Below are 11,140 nucleotides of genomic sequence, written 5' to 3' on the forward strand. Positions count from 1 at the left end.
GCACAGCATGGCAAAGTCTCTACAGCTGGCATGCAAATTTCTAAACCAATCTTTTTGGAAAGACAATATTACTGCCATTGTGACCTCTCATAAAAGTTACCCATCCATTCATTCCAATTAATGGCGCTACAGTGTTACTGTTAACGCCGGCTGTAACTCTTTACTAATGGATGGCTTTCTGCAATGCTGAAATTAATGTGAGTTAAGATGGTATTGTCACCAGCCTAACCCTTCCTCTGCTAGACTGCCGCCGCTTTGTCCAGCTGCAAAGACAATCACTGGTGTACTATAAGACATTTATCAAATTTACAGACTGGATTGTAGAAAACATATACAGTGGTACCTCGGTAAAGAGAAACTTGACAAGAAGAGCTCACAGTTTTTCAAAACTGTAACTTGGTTTAAGAGCATTGCTTTGGTTTAAGAGCTTCCTGTACTGGGTGGGACAAGGAGTGGGGGAACGGCATGGTCTGCGTAGCGGGATCTGCACTGTACTCTGACCCAGGAAGTCTCCCCCACCCTCCAAATCATGGCAGATCCACTTCAGGCTGGGGCTTACATCAGAGGACAGGACTGTGGAGGTAATCTCTTCATAGCTGTAACCCCTCTCTCCCCGAGCAGAGAGAGCTGCATTTATGTGCCCACATCTGCCCTGCCCATTCCTTCATACTTTCTGCAGTCTGTGAGCCCTTGTGTTTCCCATCCGCTCCATTCCTGCTAATCTGCCTGCACTTACACTAAGTTATATACACTGTTGCTATAATGTGCCTGCCTATACTCACACTCAGCCATTCACTGCTGTATAAAAAAGTTTCTGTCACTGTCCGCCTGCAGATTTGTGATTCTCACTTCCTGATTGGTCTATGCTGAACACACCTACTGTCATGAATGTGCCTGGGATGAACTCCGTGCGCCCCTCAGCTAGTGCTGCACGGCTGAGATGGCGCTGATATTCAGTGTTTTGTATGTCTTGTGCAGTAACCTGAACCCTGTCTGAACACTGGCCTATTTCTATCATGATGTTCAGCCCCACCCGTCTGCTGTGTGCTCTGGCTATTAAGGAGTTACACTGCTGCCAGTTCTGATCCGCAGGTGATTTTGTTTGGAACCAGGAGCCTTGTACAATAGGCGGCTGGAACTGTCTCCTGGTTCCCTATAAGTATTTGGCTGAGGCTCATTCTAGTGCCGGATATTGAGCTTGACTCTGCCTGCTTGTTTTGATTTATTCTGTCTTTACTCTGACCCCCTTTGCCTGTACTTCTGACCATTCCTGCTTGCTGCCTGCCCCTGACCATATTGCCTGTTTATTGACCGTGCTATTGGATTGTGATTTTGTACTTTTGCTGCCCGATTGTTGTGACCCAGACTGTCGACTATTCTTTATTGTGTTTTGTCTGTCTGTCTTGTCTTTGTGTCCCACCAAGCCAGTACAGGGACCGCCGCCCAGTTGCTGCCCTAGGGTTTAGCCTAGGGGGGCAAGTAGGTAGTCAGTGGGCGGGGCTGAGCTTAGGGTGCACTGTCTGTGTCCGCCATTTTGTCTCTCTTAGTGACTAGTCCTGACACCTACCTTCCTCATTGCTGTCAAGTGACCACACAGATCTCTGACAGCAGCCCTGCTTCTCTATTCTAGCCTGTTGTACTACGCTACTGCATTATGGGGATCTGCAGTTCCATCCTGTAACTACAAACTACTGCTGTTTTTCCGGTTATGCACTCCAATGCAATGGAAGTGGAAGGAGCATAGAGTTATTTTGCAATGGAATGGAATGGCTCACTGACCTCTGTATTAGTTTAGCTGTCTTTCTTTATGTTTTTGTTTATGTTTAGGGTTTTTTTCCCCCCAATGTTTATCAATGTGATATAAGGGCCTCTGGGTTCTATAATGGACCTGGGTACTACTGCTACCTCTGTACTGGGACTCATAGTGCGTCTTTCCTCCATGGTTATCAGTAAGAGTGATTTGTAATAAATAATTTAATCCATGTAATAAATAATGTAATGGGCATTAATTAGACAAAAAAGTATACATAGAATATGTATAGTTCTGGTCGAAGTAGTTGCACATAGGGCAGGGGTGTGACCAGGAAAGGATGGGCCCCAAACTTTTGATAGCCCTCATCTTCTCTGTCAGCCAGGAACATTTACCCGATCCATATAGAAGTGAAGGCAAGCTTATCAATTCCCTTTAAATATAATTTAAGTGAATGTACCACTAAAGCTAATCTTTTTTTATATCACCTTGCCAGTGGCAGCATGGACATCCCGGCAGCGTGGTCTATTTTTCAAATCGCTGCCCGATTCCCACCATCTGCGCCTGTTTCTTCATATGCAAATATGCCAGTGTACTATATCCCTTCTGTCACACACCTCCTTCAGAATCGGCTACGTCACCGGGTGGAGGGGATACCACTATCCTGGGGGCGCCGAGCCCACCTCCAGTGCATAGAGCGAGGTTTAAAAAATTGACCGCGCCATCGGGATCTCTGCAGGTCATATAAATAAATTTCATTAGCCTTAGGGTCCCATTAGACAAAGCAATTTTTTTTTAAAATAAATTCTTTATTTATAAATTTACATAAAAAAGAAAACAAGAGCCATATGCACAGAGCCATATGCACCATATATAGTATGCATTTTTAGTACATACATACCATACATAAAAACATATACCATTTTTCCCTCAATCCCCCCCCCCCCCTCCAGGCCGAGGGGCACAAAAAAAAAAAAACCCTAAGCGAAACAAACCTTTCACCTGCAACCAGCAATATTATAACCCTGACCAAAATTCCTGATCATGTATCTTATGAATTGATACCACTAGTCCTTGGTGAATTAAAGGGCTGCTCTCTCAGGAATAATGATTATTACCACCACTGTGTGTAGGTGACACCAGAGAATAAAGTCCTAAAAAATATTAAAGAAACTCTGACAAAACTCTAGATCTATGACTTGTCATCTTAAGGACAGCTACTGTACTCCCTAAGCGTCTCCATAGGATGACAGCAAAGAATGATTATCCCTGTATTGTGAGAATGTATAATGGAACAAAGAAACAGCAACCAATAGCAAAGTCTAACAGCCTGAGCAGACTCCAAGCATGGCCTCAGACACATATCATTCCCTCCCCTGCCAATAAAAAGTGCTAGGATTGTGGCAATGATATAATTGGCGGAGTTTATTGTTGGGATGCTATAAAACCGCATTGTGCGGTGAAGCCAGGACATTTAAAGGACTTCCATTGTCTAACAGGGCATGTCCTATGATGGAGTTAAATAGCAAATAATACAATTCTATGTTTGATCCACTCAATTGCAATTACATTTTACATAGTAACACAGTTTATAAGGCTGATAATTTATATCATGTTTATTCAGTTCTGCCTGTAGCAGAAATCCAGAGGGAGGGGAAAAAATCCTTTCTGACTCCACATCTGCCATGTTGGATGGGGCCTTCTCCAGATTCTAGTCAATATAACCTGTAATATAATACTCCAGAAATGTATTCAGACCCCTCTGAAACATTGTAGTGAGTTCATATGACACCTTCCGCTCACAGAGCTCCATAGCTCCCCGGCTCTAACAGTGAAATCCCCTTTTCTCTGTAGACGGCGAGGACGCCCCTTGTTACAGTCTTGGTTATAAACAGGTCATGGTTAGAACCTCTGTATTGCTCCGATATTTGTATAATTTATTATTGAATCAGCAATTTCTTTTTTAAACTAGCCCCGATTTTGCTGATCTTTCTGGCTACTGTAGTTCTCATCTTTCCAGTTATTATTCTGGTTGGCTGCCTTTGATGTCTTTCTTGTGTACTGGTGCCCAAAACTGTACACAATATATACAATGAGGTATATTATATTATAAGGTAGTAGAACAAATTTTTTTTTTTTAATCACATGTATATATGCTTCTTTTGAGGCACCTTATAATCTAATTTGCCCTAGCAGCAGCTGCCTGACACTGTTTCCTTAAGGCACTGTAAACTACAATGCCACGTACTGCCCGCGGCCGCAGCAGGAGCTTTATACCGGAGAAAAATGAGTTTTATTCTCTGGGCGTGTGACAGACACGGGTGGGGAAGTAGTCATCTGGGCAGCTCCCCGTCCATATCTAGACACTCTGGCCACACTGGCCTCTCTGCCTGTCAATCATCCTGCAGAGCGCGCTGACAGGCACAGCGTGGTAACTAGATACGGGCAGGGAGCCACCCAGATGACTACTTCCCCGTCCGTGTCTGTCACGCGCCGTGTCCTGCTGCAGTATGTGCCGCGGCTGCTGCAGGTGCTTTATACAACGCTCCTGGGAACCATATCAGCCCAATTGAGCTTTGCTGTCTACGGGGTGCGTCCTCTAAAGGATATTTACCTCCTGCTTTTTCTGGCAGACCCCCCAAGACATGACTATATGCACAGGTGGGAACGGGACCTGGGCATCACAAATACACACTCTACGTGGCAGGTGATCTGGCGCAAGGTGGCCACATCTTTATGTACACAATACAAGGAAGCGCAGTATAAACTACTCACGCGCTGGTACCACCACCCCCCCACCTTCTTAATAAATTTAACACGTATCCTAATACGTGTTGGCGGTGCCAGTCCACCCCTTGAACGTTGCTCCACATATTTTGGGATTGCCCCCTAATCACACCATATTGGTAAATTGTTCAAAATACTATACAGGAGGTCCTTGATATACAGGTCCCTCTAATCCCACTACACTTTCTTCTTAATGTCCCACCTAGGTCCATCGGGGCTCGCACTGCCAGAATGCTCCTCCATATTCTCACAGCTGCCAAGTGCCTTATTTCTCTTCGTTGGAAGAGCACCTCTCCTCCGTCTTACCTAGACTTACTGACACGGATTAGGGACGTCCGAAGTATGGAATCTCTCACGGCTATTCCTAATAATACGGTGGACGCTGTACGAGTGTCCTGGAATGCGTTCTGGGACAGATATCCGAGATAATCTCTTCCTCCTGTTCTTTCTTCTCTTTCTTTCTGCTACCCATTCTATTCTCCTTTCTTTCTTACTGCTTCCTCTCGCCTTCTCTTTTGTTTTAATTTCTCATTCTAGATTGGGTTTGCTTTTGTCCTACATGGGCTTGTTGCCCTGGCTGTACCTCACAAATTATTGTTCTTTGGTTATTTTTTATTTGTGCTGAGGCAGACTTTATTTGTAGCCCTCCTGTCTGGCTCTTGCCCTCCTGAAGCCCGACTCCAAGTCACAGTTTTTTCTTTCTGTGATTACCTCCCTTTCTTTTTCTTTTGTTGTATAACAGTATTCCTGCCAATAGGCAGTTTATTGGTTGTTATTACTTATAACGTTGCCGATTTCTTTTCTGTCCTTTACTTTGTATTGTTATTTTATATTGGAAAACTTTAATAAAAAGACAATTATAAAAAAAAATAAAGTAAACCCATGCTGATGCAAAGACTTCATTGAGATGCCATAGGGACCTATTATACTGGGAGATTATTGGCCACATAGCCAACAGGACCCTGTGTAATAGGGCTAGGGATCAGATGGCATGTTGAAAAATCAACAGCCTTACTGATCCCTATGCATTAGGAGAAGACAGCAGGAATGGACCACACAAACAATTAATGTGGCCCAGATGCAAAACTGATTGTGCCTTGTGAAGGCTCTGCAAATGGGCGCTGATCACAGAGATTGACATTTGTCTACTTATAGACCCTTAGGGCCCTATTCCACCGGACGATTATCGTTTGTATAATCGTTAACGATCTCAAACGACCACTATTGCGAAAGACCTGAAAACGTTCACTCATTTCCATGGAACGATAATCGTTACTTATGATCGTAATTGCGATTGTTTTTTCTTCGCTATTTATTCGCTATTGCGTTCGTATCTATTGCGAACGACCGAAAGATGTCTTATTCGATGCGAATGATTTGCGAACGAGCAACGGTAAAAATAGGTCCAGGTCTTATAAAGCGATTAACGATTTCTCGTTCGGTCGTTAATCGTTAACTGCATTTCAACCGAACGATTATCGTTTAGATTCGAACGATTTAACGATAATCTGAACGATAATCATCCGGTGGAATAGGGCCCTTAGAAACCTCTACAATCAACCTAATTACAATAGAGTTTAACCTTACATTCCTATCCAGATTACTTATAAAATTGTTAAGCGCCAGTTCAGTGGAACAGACTCTGTCACTATGGAGTCCTTTAAGCAACTCTGTACCCACAATCTGTCCCCCCCAAACCACTTGTACCGTCAGATAGCTGCTTTTAATCCATGATCTGTCCTGGGGTCCGTTCAGCAGGTGATGCAGTTATTGCCCTGAAAAAACAACTTTTAAACTTGCAGCCCTGTGTCAAACTGCCGTGGCCTAGAGTGTCTGTGCATTAGGCTGGCACAACCTCTCTGTCCCTCCTCCCCGCCCTCCTCATCATAAGGAATGCTCCAGGCAGGTATTCTCCTATTCCTCACTTGTCTGAACACTGCACTTAGTGCCTTAGTGATCCAGCCCATGTGCCGTGCTCACACAGGTGATGAATAGTAAAAAATCTGCCTGGAGCATTTTTAATTATGAAGAGGGCAGAGAGGAGGGACGGAGAGGTTGTGCCAACTTAATGTACTGATATTCTAGGCCACGGCCAGTTTGACACAGGCTGCAAGTTGAAAAGTTGTTTTTCATCAACTGCCAAAAGGATCTTGGATTAAAAGCAGCTATCTGAAGTTACAAGCGGTGGGCAGATTGTGGGTACAGAGTCACTTTAAAGGGGTACTCACCAGAAATACAATACGGGCAGGGGTGGGGGATACATAAGAAAGAATATGTACTTTCCAGTCCCCATGACCCACAGTGCTGAGTCAAAAGGACCCGGATCACTGCTATCATTTTCTCCCTGCTTCCTGCTACCTCACGGCCTAGGGGAAAGTATCTACTTAGCCAATTAGTGACTGCAGCAATGTCCCGCCCCAGTCACTGACTGGCTGAGGGGGGCAGCCATCAGCCACATTGTGATGTTGGAGGAGGGAGAGCAGGAAGATGATGGCATTGGGATCAAATAGCTCCTGGTGCCATCCATTTCGCAAAAACAATCTTTTAATCCGGTGGTGAGCTGTCAGTAAGATGGGGCTTAAATCGTCTGTGCCCTATTCCTGCAGCAAAGCAAATGTGGTATTACATGACACCAATCCAAAGAATGATTCACCATGTCATTTATGGCCATACCGAAACCTTCAGAACAGAAAAAAACATCCAAATTTCCACTAGATCTGTTGGAGGGAATCTTGCCCTTTTCACATGCACTGCAAACACTTCTTTCCACAGTTACTTTAATGTATCCAATTTTGCAGTTCAGCTTTTCTTGTATGACCCTCTTTTCCCACAGCCTTTCCAGAAGAGTTGTGAGCACTCTGACATCTGTAGTGCCCCCACTAAAAGCAGTGAAAGTACTGGAGTGAACAGTTCTAAATATCAAACATGGAATAAATTTTCTTTTTTACCTAAGTCATCTCCTTGAGGGATGCTCTGAGGCACCAGTAGAAACAGAGTGCTTCTCTGGGACCAGACAATCACATCTGGGTTATTCCATTTGATTTGTCAGAAGACATATGAGACTCCGGAGATCACTTAGAATAGCTGCCCAGGAATCATTGCTAGAAAATATCACTTCCTTTGCCTTATTACACTAAACTCTATAGAAACCACTGAATAGATACAATCAACTAAGATAGCAGAAGTGAGCCACCTTTCCTTTATCATGCTGATGGCAACCACTAGAACTTTTCCATGTTCCTTTCTCTCATTGTACCGGCGAGATGTGCAAATACTATCAGTGCCTGGAATGAGAATGTAAAGTTACGTTTTAGCTGTGGCGTCAGCTAGATAGGTCTGCTTTAGTAACTATTCACATTCACCATATTATTAGAGAGCTGCAGACTCTGCCTTAGGCTCTTCCTTGGATATAACTGTGAGAAATTCACTAAAATGTTCTAAATGTGTGTTACCCACTGGGAGTATACTCTGATGCTATATGGCTATATTCACATAACAGGATTTTACAGCCGTTATTGCCGGTGACTGTCAAAATGACGTCCATTATTTGCCAATGACGTCTGTTTATAATGATCGTGATCATTATAGACGAACATTATCGGCAAATAACAGACGTCTTTTTGACGGCCGTTGGCAATGATAGACGCAAAATCCCATTGAAAGGAATATGCCGGGACTCACTCCTTGCATAAGTGAATTGGTAACACCCATTTGTCAATTTATTCATACATTTCTAAAGGAATGGTTCAACGCAGAAACTGGCCAGGACGTACACCAGGGAGAAGGTGCAGGTTCGCTCCTTATGCCTGGTTTATGCCTGCCGTATTGCCCACTCACGTGATGGGGGGCTGGGGAGGGGGGAGTTAAAGCGGCAAGGCACGGAAGGGGGCGCGGCCTCCTTCAGCGCCGCATTTATCATTTATTAGGCGTAAGTCATGATCCAAATGTACACCGGCTGGAAGCAGGTGTAGATTTGATGCGCCAGGTGCAGGGACGGGTGCACGGCCAGCTGGAGTTACTAAGAGGCGTGTGCTTCTTAGTGAATCCAGCCGGGAAAAAGGGGGCAGGGCCAATTTTAAGACTCATATGCCAGTCTGTCGTCTGGGGTCTGTGGATTTAGGTCTGGTCTGTGAATTAGGGGTCTGACCTGGGGTTTGGTTTGGACGTAAATTTATTCAAGGCTCTGGCTGAATTAAATGTAGGGTCTAAAATATGAATTTATTTAGGGGTCTGAATTAATTTTGGGGTCTGAATATAATAAATTGCCTGGAGAACATCTACAGTTAGAGACATCTGTCACTGCAGTTATAAGAGGACCTGTCTGTCCTAGTAAAGACTTATGTATACTATGAGATAATAATTCTAGCACATCTTAGAACTCTGTACTGCTCCATTCTTGTTATTCCTCACAGATTAGTTAAAGTGATTTATAATTATGCATATGTATGGAAGGGACCACACTCAAGCACTCACATAAAATAGAGTGCCATTGATCTTACTACAATCTGTAGTCCCATAAAAAGGCCTGCACAGTCCAAGCTTCACTGACAACCGGTTTTATCATTTCCCTTCTCAACAGGATTTATCATTACACACTTGGGTAATGTCACCAACAGTTTAAGGCCAGGGTCTTTTGACAAGGAGGATGGTAACGCCCACTTGTCAAATTATTAAAAAAATTCTGTCTGTGACTGCATCGGATAAGTACAGGATTCTTTTGTAGGGTCTGTGGCATAGTGATACTCTACACTGGTATCTGCCCACTGTATGGCAGTGTTATAAGGTTATACTGCTGCTGTTATAGTGGTAGTGTAAGTCTATTCTTGAACACATTATTCAGTGTTTCTGTGTCCACTTTTATGTCAATGGTGTGGATACCTGTCAATAATAATGTCAGAGAGACATACTGTATAAAAAGTTACTTACCAATCAGTAGAACAAGCTGCTACGTGCTCCTCTTCTTGTTCTGTGTCTGAGACCTGGATGGCCCCATAGACTTGCCTTGGGAAGTCATCCAGGTCATGTGACACAGAACTGGGAGTGAAAGTGCATACTTCTCCTGGCTCGTTCTACTTATTGGTTGCGGTCTGAACATTCTGATCCTGACCGATCAAAATAATTGATGTGTCTCTCTGGGGTATCAAATGTTTTTGTTGATGACAGGTTTTCTTTAAGGGGTATGACCAAAAATTGCAGTGTTGTACACCAACCCCCTTCCCTCCCAGATTCCAATCTTAAATCCACCCGTATGTAGAGCATATTACGATTCTAAACTCAGTATAAATTATGGTGGATTCATGAATCGTAAATTCTGATGCAGAAATTTCTTGAAATTTCAGAATGATGTAGAATATTCAGAATTGTTGCTGCAAACATAATGACCTTGTTTAGGTGAATGGGACAGTTGAAAATACAAATAAGCCACATGTTAACCCCTTAACGCATTATGACATCCTGGTATGTCGTAGTGCTGTTAATGGGGTACAGAGAGGGCTTACAACATGAGTCTTCTTTGTACCGTGTGGCTCCCTGCTGCTATCAGCGGGCACCGTGGCTATCAACGGGCACCAATCATTTGTGCCAGCTAATTAGTCTTATAAACGCTGCTGTCCAAACTGACAGCGGCATTTAAGTGGCTTGTAGATGCCATCTCTGGTGGTCTAATAGTGGGTTTATCTTGCTGCGATATGATCACATTGATCTTTTCAATCAATGCAGTACATGGTTACTGCATTGATCCCTATAAGCAATCATGGTACTGCTCATAGGAGTTCCCCAGGGGAACTACAAATTAGTGTAAGGGGAAAAAAGAGTTTTTTCATAAATAAAAAATTCCTTCTCATATTAGAAATTTAAATAACACCACTTTTCCCATTTTATGAATTAAAATAAACATATTTGTTATGACCGCATGCTGAATTGCCCAAAAAATAAAATTTTCATATTCCTGATCCTGTACAGTAAACGGTGTAAGCGTAAAAACCCACCAAAGCACATAATCCTTTAGTTTTTTTTAGCCATATAGCATTCTTCATGCATTGAGTAGTGCATATTGTCTTTTAACTTTGGTACTTTGATTGATAGGTGAGCTGCACCCATTATTTTAAGAAGTTACATAAGTTGCCTATAGTTTAAGGTGTACTGACTTGAGAAACATAGATAACATATCAGTTTTACCACAGGCAAACAGCGTAAAGATGACATTGCTTATAGAAGAACAATTGCGTCCTGTTTTCATCGTGCATATAATCAAAGGATTTATCAATATTAAGCACAATAAACCTATACCTAGAATTAATGCACAAAATAAGCATAGGTAGTTCACACTAAGGAATAGGTGAGGGAATTGAAGAGGAAAGTTTTCTGCTTGAAAGTCCTCACTTAGGGGTGGGTTCACACTACGGAATCTGCGTGGATAAGTTCCGGCGGATTCCGTCGCTCATGGCCGCTCGCGGCGGTGCGCATATCCGCCCATGCCATAGACACCATTCTATGGGCGGGCGGATTACGCCTTCCTCTGAAAGAACTGACAAATCAATTCGTTCGGCGGACAGCGGAATTCGCCCGCCCATAGAATGGTGTCTATGGAAAGGACGGAGATGC

The 11,140-nt window shown here is 43.3% G+C and overlaps 1 long non-coding RNA gene across 1 annotated transcript in view; it reads right to left on the reverse strand.

Moving 5' to 3' along the window:
- Nucleotides 1-9,519, reverse strand: part of LOC138773119 (uncharacterized) — a 78,571-nt gene extending 69,052 nt beyond the window's left edge. The window contains exon 1 of the long non-coding RNA XR_011359879.1: nucleotides 9,464-9,519. This is a non-coding gene — a long non-coding RNA (uncharacterized lncRNA). The remainder of the gene's footprint in view (nucleotides 1-9,463) is intronic.
- Between the last annotated feature and the right edge of the window lie 1,621 nt (nucleotides 9,520-11,140).

This window comes from Dendropsophus ebraccatus, chromosome 14, assembly GCF_027789765.1.
Source record: "Dendropsophus ebraccatus isolate aDenEbr1 chromosome 14, aDenEbr1.pat, whole genome shotgun sequence".
In the NCBI taxonomy this organism is placed as follows: Eukaryota; Metazoa; Chordata; class Amphibia; order Anura; family Hylidae; genus Dendropsophus; species Dendropsophus ebraccatus.